The sequence below is a fragment of the Gymnoscopelus microlampas genome (genome assembly GCF_963454915.1).
Source record: "Gymnoscopelus microlampas genome assembly, chromosome: 1".
Classification (NCBI taxonomy): Eukaryota; Metazoa; Chordata; class Actinopteri; order Myctophiformes; family Myctophidae; genus Gymnoscopelus; species Gymnoscopelus microlampas.
The window spans coordinates 62,751,475-62,765,613 of NC_139962.1; the positions used below are offsets into that span (position 1 = coordinate 62,751,475).

General features: G+C 39.3%; 1 protein-coding gene across 1 annotated transcript in view; it reads left to right on the plus strand.

Moving 5' to 3' along the window:
- Positions 1 to 1,179: 1,179 nt before the first annotated feature.
- Positions 1,180 to 14,139, plus strand: part of LOC311044434 (protein NLRC3-like) — a gene marked incomplete at its 3' end in the record, with an annotated part of 28,962 nt that continues 16,002 nt past the window's right edge. Inside the window, exon 1 of the mRNA XM_084056003.1 lies at positions 1,180 to 1,260. The remainder of the gene's footprint in view (positions 1,261 to 14,139) is intronic.

Genomic DNA, 14,139 nt, shown 5'->3' on the forward strand with positions numbered 1-14,139 from the left:
CACATTGTAAATTATGACTGTATGAATGTAAGAAATAATTGTATAAGATAATGGTAATTATTTAGTAAAATGTTTAACAGTAATATTGATGTATTTCTTATTTTAAGATATATCAACAGGTAACAATAGAACATAACTAAACCTCATTCCATTGGTGAGTCATGTGCATGAAGTGTCAGAGCTGTCTGAAGAGCTAGACCATTTCAGACCATTTCACACAACCTTCTTTAACCACAATCCATGTGTCTAATGTACTTCAAAACAAGCCCAGATTGTGTTCAGTACCATGATGGTGAATGAAGTCATGTGGTTGTTTTACCTACATAGACATGATACTGTGTGGTTAAGCTTGATTCAATGTAGCCATAGGAGGATCATGAGATCCACACAGGATCAACAACACACACATACCTCCACACTATACACACAACTGTTAACATATTAACTGAGGTGTTATTTATGCTCCGTCGGCGTCATATGATGGTGTCGCTTGCTGAAAATTGCTGATCTACAAGTTCAAAATGTGAACTGGGGACCCCCCACCCTGACAATAACTTGGAATTGTAGGAGTTGAGGCATTACATTTAGCGTGTGTGTGTGCGCGTGTGCGTGTGTGTGTGTGTGTGTGTGTGTGTGTGTGTGTGTGTGTGTGTGTGTGTGTGTGTGTGTGTGTGTGTGTGTGGAGAGAGGTGCTAGTGCATTCCCATAGTTATATACTGTACCTCATTGGCCTCTGAGGTTCATCCCGGCTGCCATATTTTGTGGGGAACGCCACGCCTCCTAATGATGTATGTCCCACATATGTCTATAAGCAGGAGGTCTCTCCAGTATTACAATCATCGTAACTCGCAGAATTCTCAAGCAATTTTCACATGGTTTGATTTGTTATAAATGTCAGACATGTTGTATGATAAGTGGTTAAATACAAAATGTGGGTTGTCATACCAAACAATCTTACTAAGTAACAATAATGGTTATATAACAGAAAAAAAGGGTTTAGTCTCAGGGCCTATTTCTTGCAGTTATAGCAGCTTCCCTACATACAGTAATATGGAGCTGGTGTTGCCGTGTGGCCCAGTGGCCAATAAGGCGCTTACCTACTTATGTCTATGGTGCATTCCCACATATAAAAAGGTAGACGCCACATTGGATTCTGGGGCTGTATGTACCCGCGGGTGCCATATTGTGGAGGGGAGCTCATAAGAGGCGGATAAGCAGCAGCTTGGAACTCTGCAGAACTCCACTGCAAGAAGAGACATGGTTAGTCTATGTGCAGCTTGGGATGAGATTGGTTCAGAACAAAGTGTTTGTGTTTGTCTTTAGTTGTGTCTCAATTATACAAATTGAGGCTCGCTTCACCACATCGCCACACTAAACTAAAATTACAGAGTGGCAACACAGAAAAAGTTAAACAAAAACATTACCTTCCAGGGATTTTATTCATTTTGCTTTATTCATTTATTTTATTTATTAACCATTATGTTATAGGCTGCTCCGCGACTTTGATTTCACCTCTCTTGGAGTGTTACAGTATGTACTGTATGCTTTCAGTGCCATTAGAATTTGGAACAGAGACTGTCAATGATGGTAAATTACTCTCTTTCAAATTTGATGGATATGGACGTTTTTTTGGTCCAAAAAATATAAGGAGGGTGTTGGATTTAAACAGAAAAGGCTATTTCTGCGATGTGGTATATCTGCATATTTTGTATCATTGTCTATTTCAGTGACTAGAGACCGAAAAGTCATATGACTATTACTGTTACGAAAATACTTGATCTAATCCAGGTAACAGTGTTACCTGAATTAGATACATTATTTTCGTATGAAAATATACATTTTAAATGTAACCAAAATGATGGATCCAACTCCATGTCTTGCATTTGTTACAAACTTAACCGCTTGATCAGTTGACAATTCAGTGAGTTATGATTTTAATAGTAGAGAGACCGCTTCAATAGACATACATGCATTAGAAGGCTCGGCTCCTCCTTCCCAATATGGCGGCCATGGTGACACATCGCTCCAATGAACTGCAGCAACCAATGAGGTATCTATGTTTTTATATCTACTTTTATATCTATGAATTCCCATACCAGATCAGCTGTCACATCACAACATGGTCGCCATTGCACACACTACATCTCCCAGAATGCCTCACCACTCTCACAGGCGTAGATGCTTAAGAGAACACATGACTAGAAGGAGCTTGACAAACATGACACTCAGGAAAGAACATTGATGAACAAGAGCAGCTCAACACACTCCTTTAACCACTTATAGTCCAGGGGCCAAGCCATATTTTGGTACCACCTAAGGTGACCGTAAAGTTTTTGTATTTTTGTCTTCCTACATGTCTTTAGTTTATATTTTGGTATAATAACCCTTCCAATCGTGTAGCTTAATGGCAGTTATCACTACCTACCCCTATAGGAACATGTGATGTATGTGAATCATTTATATGACTTCTAGACAATACTTTTTGGAAAGCAATGGTCTTATAAACAGTTGGCCCTAAGGTGATTTTACCAGTAGAATCCATTTCTGCTGAGGATGTTTTGGTATTGTGCATATTTAAAGAGATAATTTGCATATTTGAACACATTTGTGTAAATAATTACATGATAAATACAATTACAGCTAGATATTTCAAAAAGTGTGTTATATATGTGAGATACGTCTGTGACCTACTGGCAATGTGCACAAGCAATTTGGTGCGGATCGGCCCAATGGTTTGCGAGATTAGCTAGGACAAACTGCTACAAGCTGCAGTTGTAATAGCTGGAAGGGAATATGTAAAACATCATAAAGATTGTGCAATTAGTGACAAGTTCTCGATTTTTGGCATGGTGTTAGGTGAGGGTGTAAGGTTTTCAAAAAACACTGGATATAAGTTGGGCTGGCCCACTAAAGGCCGGTATGCAGAAACTCCAATATTAGACGGGTCAGTATGGTTGAACCCTCAAATGATTGATACAAACATCTTTTTTAAATTGATTGTTACTATTGGGCATGCTAAATAGCATACTAACAATCTAGGAAAATGTAAATTCCGGAAAGGCGTCATTTTCAAGATGCCGTCCACGATGGAGCTTATAATGGTTATATTACTATGCAACTTAGAAAGGGGAAGTAAGATAAGATATATCTATTACTTACTTACAAAATTACTTAAATAACCACACTGTTGTCAAGTAATCCAGTAAGCAGGTACAAGCCCATTATAGGAACTTGTTGGGTTATACAGGCTACAATCACTATTCATCATCATCCTCTGACTCCTTTTTTATGTGGAATTGAGACATTCCTCAAGTTGACAAAGTCCACAGATAGTAGAAGGCCTACATGGTTGTCCATATCTTCTACAAAAGCAGCAGAGTGTCTTGTAAGCAGTGCAGAAGTTACAATGAATGATCTTGAATGAATGCTTCTGGAGCAGCATTCATTATTGATTTCAGCTTCACCCAGCCGATGGCTGCCGGGACTGGTTCTGGGGAGCAGTTAGGGGTTAAGTGTCTTGCTCATGGACAACTCAACACATAGCTGGGGTCAGGAATCAAACCTGGGACCTTAAGTTTCCCAGTGGGACTCTCTACCCATTCAGCTATGACCACCCTAGACCGAAGGAGGGTAAACTTTTACAAGCTTATGGAAAACAGTCTTTTTGCAAACACCAAAAATCTGAGAAGTTGTGTCACAACCAGTCACAGCATGGATGAATATCCCCTGAGAACACTTGAAATGTCTGAGGATTTATTTTAAATGGTCCATGTTATAGACTTTAAAACTGCCATCAGCTGGTCTTTGGACACAACTTCTCTGAATTGCACTACTTGTCTGTGTCAACTTTAGGAATGTGACGATTCCACAATAGTTTCTTCCAGAGGAGTTAGAGAATGATGATAAATAGTGACTGCATTCTGCATAATGTGCTGGTTAACCTGGCTTACTGGATTACTTGACGACTTTGTGGTTAGTAATAGAAATATGCTTCCAAAAACATTTACCTTTACTTGACTATATTAAATTTGATTTATAATGTTCATTTTCAATAACAAAATAAAAATAAGAAAGGTTAATTTGTTGTTTTTGAGTAATTTAGTAGAATGGGACACCACCTTGGGACACCACCTTGGATTTGGCTATAAATAATTAACTGTTGGTAATTTCACAGATTCAGTTGCATTCCTTGAGTCCTAAACCCTAGGGTTAGACATCAAAACCACCTTTTTAAGTTGAATAATAATTGAGATATAGCCATTTTAAGCTCCCGGTCGTGGACGCCATCTTGAAAATGGCGCCTTTCCTAGATTGTTAGTATGCTATTTAGCATGCCCAATAGTAACAAAATCCATTGAAAAAAGACATTTGTATCAATTATTTGGTGTTCAACCATACTGACCCATCAAATATTGGAGTTTCTACATAACGGCCACTAGTGGGCCAGCCCAACTTATATCCGGTGTTTTTTGAAAACCTAAACCTTACACCCTCACCTAACACCATGCCAAAAATCTAAAACTTGTCACTAATTGCACAATCTTTATGATGTTTTACATATTCCCTTCCAGCTATTACAACTACAGCTTGTAGCAGTTTGTCCTAGCTAATCTCGCAAACCATTGGGCCGATCCGCACCAAATTGCTTGTGCATATTGCCAGTAGGTCACAAACGTATCTCCACAATTTTTTTCTCACATATATCACACTTTTTGAAATATCTAGCTGTAATTGTATTTATCATGTAATTATTTCCACAAATGTGTTCAAATATGCAAAGTATCTCTTTAAATATGCACAATACCAACATTTCCTTAGCAGAAATGGATTCTACTGGTAAAATCACCTTAGGGCCAACTGTTTATAAGACCATTGCTTTCCAAAAAGTATTGTCTAGAAGTCATATAAATGATTCACATACATCACATTTTCCTATAGGGGTAGGTAGTGATAACTGCCATTAAGCTACAAGATTGGAAGGGTTATCATACCAAAATATAAACTAGAGACATGTAGGAAGACAAAAATACAAAAACTTTACAGTCACCTTAGGTGGTACCAATTTGTGAAAATATCAGTGTTGGCCCCTGGACTATTAAAGGGATATTTCACTTTCAAAAAAACTTTGGGTCATTTTATTGTCTACTCAGGCTTTTGTGAGCCCCCCAGACCGGTTTTAAATTGCTTTATTCAGTATTTAGATATTATATATATATATATATATACAAACCCATTATAACTTCAAACTCCATTTTTAACATGTTAGATTCATCAAAAACACCGTCCTTGTTTCTGCTGACTCACCCTGCCCTCCTAATACGCGAGGGGGCCATGTTTTTTTCCATTACTCTTTTCATTTATTTAATTTAATTTTTTTATTGTATTTCTTATTTTATTTTTCATTTTCCAAAATAAGTATTAAAAATAAATGAAAAAGGTTATCGTAAAAACACCCCCTCGCGTATTAGGAGGGTGAGTCACCAAAACCAAGGATGGATGTTTTTGATGAATCTAACATGTTAAAAATGGAGTTTGAAGTTATAATGGGTTTGTACAGGAAGGGGGCGTGTCTGATAAAATTAATATCAAATATCTAAATACTGAATCAAGCAACTTAAAAACGGTCTGGGGGGGCTCACAAAAGCCAGAGTAGACAATAAAATGACCCACAGTTTTTTTAAAAGTGAAATATCCCTTTAAACCCTATACTTAGTTGACTGCAGTCCCCCGTGGGTCTACTACCAAATCTCTTTGCTGAAAATAGCTGATCTACAAGCTCATAACACATTCCAATGTGACTCGTAAGATTGTAGATTGTGTTTTTGGAAGAATGTTTGCCTATTAAAACAGGACAGGAATATGAATGCTTGTGGTTAAAATGGAAACAAAACTGTCTTTATGTGTTGAACACCAGTTGCTCCATGTGGGTTTGGGAGTCAGACTCATTATTGTGAAGTCCTGAAAAAAGTTCAGTCAAATCTAATTAATTTAATCGTCTTCTCTCTGTGCCAAAAACGAGTTATCACATGTTTTTTTTTTAATAATAATAAATAAATAAAAACGTTCAGAACCCAATATATCATCATTTGAAGATTTGGTGCTCCATTCACTTCTTGTTTAACTTATTACTGAAAAAGGCTGTATCTCGGCTCCTGAGCACTTTTTTTTTACTTTAAAAAAATTGCTTGCCCAGTATGAACATATTTTGTTTATTTCATTGGCACTGAGAGAGTTAATAATCAATACTTACATTAAGCTGATCTGATATGGGAATGTAGCGCCTGTCTACCACACACACACACACACACACACACACACACACACACACACACACACACACACACACACACAGACAGACAGACAGACAGACAGACAGACAGACAGACAGACAGACAGACAGACAGACAGACAGACAGACAGACAGACAGACAGACAGACAGACAGACAGACAGACAGATTGTGTGTGGCTCAAAACTCCTGTTTGTGGGCATCGTAGGACTAAATGTGTGAAACTACTGTAAGACTGGGCTTCAGTTTTAGCACTAGAGTTTATTTTCTTCATTTGTGACAGTGGCTGGAGATTTGGGGATCAACTCGCCAGTTGAGAACCAGTAGAAAAAAGCAAATTAAATTTGATTATTTTTTCCTTGTGTGTAACGCTGCCTCAGTGCTGATGACCTTAACAGACAGCGCCTGAGTTCTGAATTGTAACTCTTAAACATGCAACTATAAACTTATAGTATTGATTATAAGATGTGACTAGTATTTTACCCCTGGCTTTAAATCTACTTTCAAAAGGACAACAAGGTAGATTGTATAACATGTCTATTTATTCACCATTAAGCAATAAAATATATAAATGACCAGAACACCTTAACTGTTCCCATAAAATTGTCAACACAGCCCTTGTAGGGTTTCTCTTACATACAACCAAACCTTGTAAGTTAAATAACCACCAAAATTGATACCTCTGTCCCTAACTGTCCCTATTAGGAACCACAATGAACTGAATAAACCAGATGGGTTCAACCCAAATACCTCTGTTTGTTACCTCTAGGAAATAGTGCAAAAATATTAAAGATAGGAAATAACTATAAAATAGTGCTCTGGCAATAAACCGTCAAACATGTAAACTTAGATGGAAAGTGTCCTTTAAAATATACCTTAGCAAAATATACCTTACACTTGAATACAGAAACTAATAGGCCTTAAACCTTTCAAATAAACCTGGGTAACCTATGGAATAAGAGAATTACTATTTAACTAACACTGTATATTATGAAATCAAACCTTTTAATTATATCTAAAGCAATAATATATCACCTTTGATACACCTTAAACGTCTTCTGTAAATACTGTTTTTAAGATATAATTAAATAAATGCTTTCCCAAGAGTCCTATTTATAAAATCCTATTCACAGAAAAGATGCAAATGAACTTAAACAATCACAATTATACCTTGTACAGTCAGTGGGCCCACTTATGAAATAAACAAATAAAAATCTGGCATAAACATGAACAAAAATAACCCTGTTGCAGGCCTGATTGACGCTGGTGTGCGACCAGAGTGGAGAAGCCTCCTCACTCACGTGAGCCCGAGTGTCACTGGGTTACTCACCCCATGATATGATAACAGACAGTTCAGTTTCTATTACGGCCGTTCCATAGACACACACGGCCGGAAACGGAAGGCCTACAAATTCACGCCCACTTTTGACACTCGGGGTCCGTTAGAACGATGAACTGCAGCTCTCAATACAATCTATATGAGAGGCATTGTAAAATACCGTAATTTCACTGGTTAACTACTGAGGCTGTAGCGATTTTTTTTTGTGTTCTAATAAACTGTCCCATTTCTTTAATTTATCCTTTTTAATGTCCCATATCTGTCATCTCGATATACTACCCACAATATACTATAATATACTCCATCAGTATGTCAAAACCGCTAGCATCGGAGATCTATAGTTTAAGTGGTCGCACGGTATATACGTCACGGACGTATCCCTTGAGGTTTTCAATACCCAGAAAACTGGCGAAAGTGTCCGTTTTCAATATGTTTTGGTCATTATCTCTGGAACAGAAGGTCCAATCTGCTCAATGCAAAGCTTGTTGGATGCGTGCCTTTGAGGACATTAAGCAAGCAATGACACATTTTCGGGTTCTTTTTTTTTATTTTTAGGGGAGGCGAGATCTTAGTTGGGCAGGCGACCGCCTGTCCTGTCTCTACAGTGGGTACACCACTGGTCAGCGCTCGGCGCTCGTAAAGACAGTGATGTCACTGAAATGCGACAACTTGTCTGTCTGCCGTCTACCCTCTGCTGTGTTAACATTATGGGTAACTCGTTAAAGTGGCAAATTAAATGTGAAACACATCAACTATTAAGAAAACAAGAAGATATGTTGACAAAGACACTCCATACATTTGGAAACATATTTTTATTTAAATCAATATCGTCTCCAGTTAATGTAGGAATATTTTAAAAGTAGGCTAACTCTCATGTCCTCTCATAGGGAATGCATTGAGAGCTGCAGTTCATCGTTCTAACGGACCCCAAGTAGCGGCGCTATCTCAAAAGTGGGCGTGAATTTGTAGGCCTTCCGTTTCCGGCCGTGTGTCTCTATACACAGCACGTTTCAGTGAACAAGATGACTGGTCTTTCCCACGATGCCAGAGGTGGACCCGGCTTTCCTGGTCGCAGGGTGCTCTAATGGTTCTCAGTAGACGAGTCTAATGGTGGGCGGTGGGCGATCGCGGGCGACATCGTCCAAAAGATAAAGAAAGTCTATGAGAGCCGGCGATCGGGCGAAGTGGGCGGGGGGGGGGGGGCGATGAAAGATGGATTTTCTTTATCTTTTGGACGATGTCGCCCGGCATCGCCCGAGAGTCGCCCGCTGTTAAAACGTACCGTGAGTCTCCCCAAACAAACGCAGTGTCCGAAAGTCTTTTATATTCCAAACGTTCACGTTGTTGCTGCTCCACTCAACGTTAGCGCCGCTAGCATGAGGCTACCAACAGTCACACTGTAGACGCCTGCTTACTGCAGTAATGTTAAAACAGGGCTCGACTTTACTCCAAAACAGGACACAAATGAATCACTGACATTCACTGTCAATACAGGGGATTAAACTCATTCAATCTTAAACACTATGTGTTACTGTTCGCATGTAATGCTCCTGTTTGTGTTACAAAATGTGAGTTCTTCACACACATTAAACTTCCCTCCAAACCCCGGTTAAGCACACACACATTTATACAGTAGGGTTAAAGTGCTCCTGTGGCCCATTGTCGCTTCTTTTGGACTCGTTTTCCTAGACCTTGTTGCTTATTTATCTCACAGAACTGGCAACTGGAACAGGCAACTGAAATTTTGATGTTGCTAAACTTATTGAGCACAGCACATAATTTTCAATGTTACAAAAACATCCCAAACCAAAGAAATTATGTTGCTCACATGTTGCAAACACAACAGCTATAGGTGAGGGCGGCCCCAGCTAAACAACAGGCCGCTCGACGTTCTTTGGAGAATTTCACTGAAGATTGGACAAAAACAATGGTGGAGTAACGACGCTAGTAGCTTAGCATTGTTAGCTCGTCGTCAAGCGTCATGGTTGAACTTACACCTGGTGTTTGCATTTCTCTATTTACAACTCGTAGATCTACATAAACGTTCAGATTTCAAATATAAAGTGCTTATCTCATGGCCAAGGGTGTTATAATTATGTACGGACCCTCATAAGGACCCGTATCTTCCGTATCGTTCAATAACAAGCATTTTGATCCGATTGGTGGCCATTGTCTCTATGCGAAAATGGCCGGCGAACGGATTAAAATGCTCTTCATTGAACAATAGGCTACGGAAGGTACGGGTACTTAGACACACCCAAAGTGAATTGTAACATCCGGGGCCATGAGGTACAGTACTTTATATTTTAAATCTGAACGTTTATGTAGATGTACGGGTTGTAAATGGAGAGTGCAAACACCAGGTTGGAGTTAAGCCAGGACGCCCGTAACGACAAGCTAACAATGCTAAGCTACTAGCCTTGCTACTGTTATGTACAGTATATCCGTTGTCACGGCAACCTAGCTGGTGCGTGTCTTTAATATTAATAGGTAAGACCACTCTTTTGCATCTGTAGACCACTGTAGTGCCTCTCTAGCCCACTCTAGTGCCTCTCTAGCCCACTACAGATGCACTAGAGTGGGCTAGAGAGGCACTAGAGTGGTATACAGATGCACTAGAGTGGTGTACAGGTGCACTACAGTGGTCTACAGATGCAATAGAGTGGTCTACAGATGCACTAGAGTGGTCTACAGGTGCACTAGAGTGGTCTACAGATGCACTAGAGTGGTGTACAGGTGCACTAGAGTGGTCTACAGATGCAATAGAGTGGTCTACAGATGCACTAGAGTGGTGTACAGATGCAATAGAGTGGTCTACAGATGCACTAGAGTGTTCTACAGATGCACTAGAGTGGTCTACAGATGCAATAGAGTGGTCTACAGATGCACTAGAGTGGTCTACAGATGCACTAGAGTGGTCTACAGGTGCACTAGAGTGGTCTACAGATGCACTAGAGTGGTGTACAGGTGCACTAGAGTGGTCTACAGATACAGAACAGCATTCTATAGATACAGTAGGTAGTCTATAGATGTAGTACAGTGGTCTCATACAGCTATAGACACAGTGTAGTGGTCTATATATACAGTACAGTGGTATAGACATGCAGTACAGTGGTTTATAGATTCAGTACAGTGATCTATAGGTGCAGTACAGTGGTTTATAGATTCAGTACAGTGATCTATAGATGCATTACAGTGGTCAAGATGCAGTACATGATCTCATGCAGCTATAGATGCAGTGGTCTCATATAGCAAGAGATGTAGTACAGTGGTCTAGATACAGTACTGTGATCTCTAGATGCAGACAGTGGTCTCTAGATGCAGACAGTGGTCTCATACAGCTATAGATACAGTGCAGTGGTCTCATACAGCTATAGATACAGTACAGTGGTCCCATGCAGCTATAGATACAGTACAGTGGTCTAGATACAGTACTGTGGTCTCTAGATGCAGACAGTGGTCTCATGCAGCTATAGATACAGTACAGTGGTCTCATACAGCTATAGATACAGTACAGTGGTCTCATGCAGTTATAGATACAGTAAAGTGGTCTCCTTTTTACAATAGGCGGAAATTACATATTTGTACTGCATGCAATAAACTGCATGATTCTTGCCCAAAACTGCATGAGATTGGCATAAATGTGGCATTCCTGTACAGGGGAGGCTTGTAGGTATACAGGTAACCCATTTCAATTAACTTATATCGAGGTGACAGCTCAGGGGACCATTTGGAAAATAGTGATAGTGCCGTTTTTCCCTCGACAAAATGTTTTCTAACTTTGAATCATTAGGTATTTAGCCCCCTTACCGACAAGGTAGCATGACAAGGTTGGTCCCATTGGAAACCTGAGGTTGTCTTGAATCAAATGGTATCTCTATCTTTGGGCTACGTCTAAATTTGAGCGTGCCACAGTCTCCGAAAGACAGTCTCGCCGGCGTTTCAGCCAGCAATCCTGCAGGTCTCATAGGGGTAATAAAACATTGAAAAAAACACACTTTGGACCACTTTTTTTCTTGGGATCATCAAAATCCCTATATTAGAGGTCCTATGGATGCCAAAAATCCAAACTAGAAAAAAAATAAGAGGGTGCGCGTGGACCCCTCCTAGGGCCTCTACTACACTGAGGTGTTGAAAACTCTGGGATCCTTGCAAGGCAATTTCTCTGCTTTGGGGTTTAAGGTTCAACAAGATTCAAATGGTCACATCTTCTTCAATTATGTTCCAATTTCAATGAATGATACATCATATGAAAGCTTATATTCTGTACTTTAATAATCTGTAAATGCCTAAAGCATTGTACCCGCTCACATTTATCCAAAGCACAAATTATACCATTGCTGATGGTCAGTCCTTCCCACACAACAGTTCAAATGCAACATTGAAGAAACCAGAAAGCGTGTGAGCGTCACACAACCTAACATTCGGATTTGATTGGCCAACAAATGTTGCATAAAATGTCACAAACTCGATTTTGCCCTTGGGAGTTTATTCAAATGGTTGTATATAGGGCTGGTTTAGTAGCGTTATGCTGGGGAGGTTATTGAAATGCTTGTATATAGGGCTGGTTTAGTAGCGTTATGCTGGGGAGGCTATTGAAATGATTGTATATAGGGCTGGTTCAGTAGCATCATGCTAGGGAGGTTATTGAAATGATTGTATATAGGGCTGGTTTAGTAGCATCATGCTGGGGAGGTTATTGAAATGATTGTATATAGGGCTGGTTTAGTAGCTTGTTGAAACGCCCCTCCCCTCGTGTGACCTCTGAAACCATGCTGCATTGATGCCAGTATACAGCCAGGTTTTCTTCACAATATGTACAATCATTTTAAGATTTGTATATTGTGTATGTGTATATATAGTACCTTTATTAGAAGGACAACCCCTTGAGATGTGTCATCTCATTTTCGAGAGGGTCCTTATGGCAAAAATACAGAAAGTACAATTGACAAAACAATACAGCAAATACATTCATGCATAGGCCTACTGTACATAAACAGGACAAAACAAACTTGACAAAACAAAAACAAAACATAAGCTCTCCTGAAACTGGCTGCTCCCACCCCACCTGAATACCCACAAAGTAACAGACCTCATGCATTAATGATGTACCCATGTAAAGCTAACTGAGCAAAAACAGGAGTAGCAACTACAGACCGTTGCATACATGCACATGTGGTAACATGCAATGACATGCCCATGCAACACATAATACAAACATTCACATGCATCTTGGAAATGAAATTGCAGTATATTCCTCATAATTCACAGGACATTGGCATATTACATTGGCATAGACACTATGGCACATCAGGAGTCCACTGGTAGCCCTAGGTCTGTGTATCTGGTAATAGTATTGACCGCTCATTATTATTGTCTGTGGCAAATATAACATTTGACAAAAATGTCCATCACAAGCCGGCATGGTGAATCATAAACCAGTCATGTAAAACATTACAATTGCAACCACAGAATCACACTATGTCATCTAGATGACTGTTGCAACGTACAATCGTACATCCATGTTCATCAAGCATTAAAACATGAATGTGTTTACTGTGTTTGACTCCACTATGTTTTATCCACAACACACTGTTGTGTGCCTAACGTATTACTTATAGTGCAACCTGAATTGAATCATATACACAGTTGGTTTATTAATGATCGATCCTCTCTCAATCTCCAATCTAGATTCCAGTATAGAGTTTCTATTGTTCAAAAGTGTTTAAAATCCTTTATTAAACTGTTCTTTGCCATTCATGACAGCAGTGGATATAATTACTTAAATCAATCACCTACTCTTATATTAAGTGAACAAAACAGCATCTCCTCCCCAGAACTGAAACACACCATTTCACACAACTTCTTTAACCACAATCCATATTTCAACTGTACCTAAAAATAAATGTCAACAACATCTTTTATCTTTTTCTAATTGAGTCTTTGTTATTTGATGTGGTGGTTAATGTGCACCATCTATTGGACTCATTGTAAAACTACACCACCTGATGTGTGATTTCTCTGCTGTAGTTTTAAACTGATTCATCATCTCAGAAGTGGACTGACCACTAGGTCAGGGGTTCCCAAAGTTGGGGTCACACTGACGGTGGGGTCGCGATTTTTTCCCCATTTTTTTTTCTTCAACAGAATGGATGAAATACAATCTAAAAGTGATTACAAATAGTACATTTTACCATTTTAATACATTACAAATGCGCACCGAACGTGCAAGTTTATGTGCATAAATTACCTCCGGGGGTTAGGTGGGGTCGCGAGTCAATGGCCGCATTATTTTGGGGTCGCGGCCTGAAAAGTTTGGGAACCCATGCACTAGGTGAAGAACATGTTAATACAGACTGGATGTAGTAAATAAAGCACTTATTCCCAGTAGAGTTTCAATTATTCCAAGTAGTTAAGGTTCTTTGTTAAATTGTTAAACCGTTATGTCCTTCATGACAGCAGTGGATATAATAACTTCAATCAATCAAGATCATCTGCATTCACCTACAGTG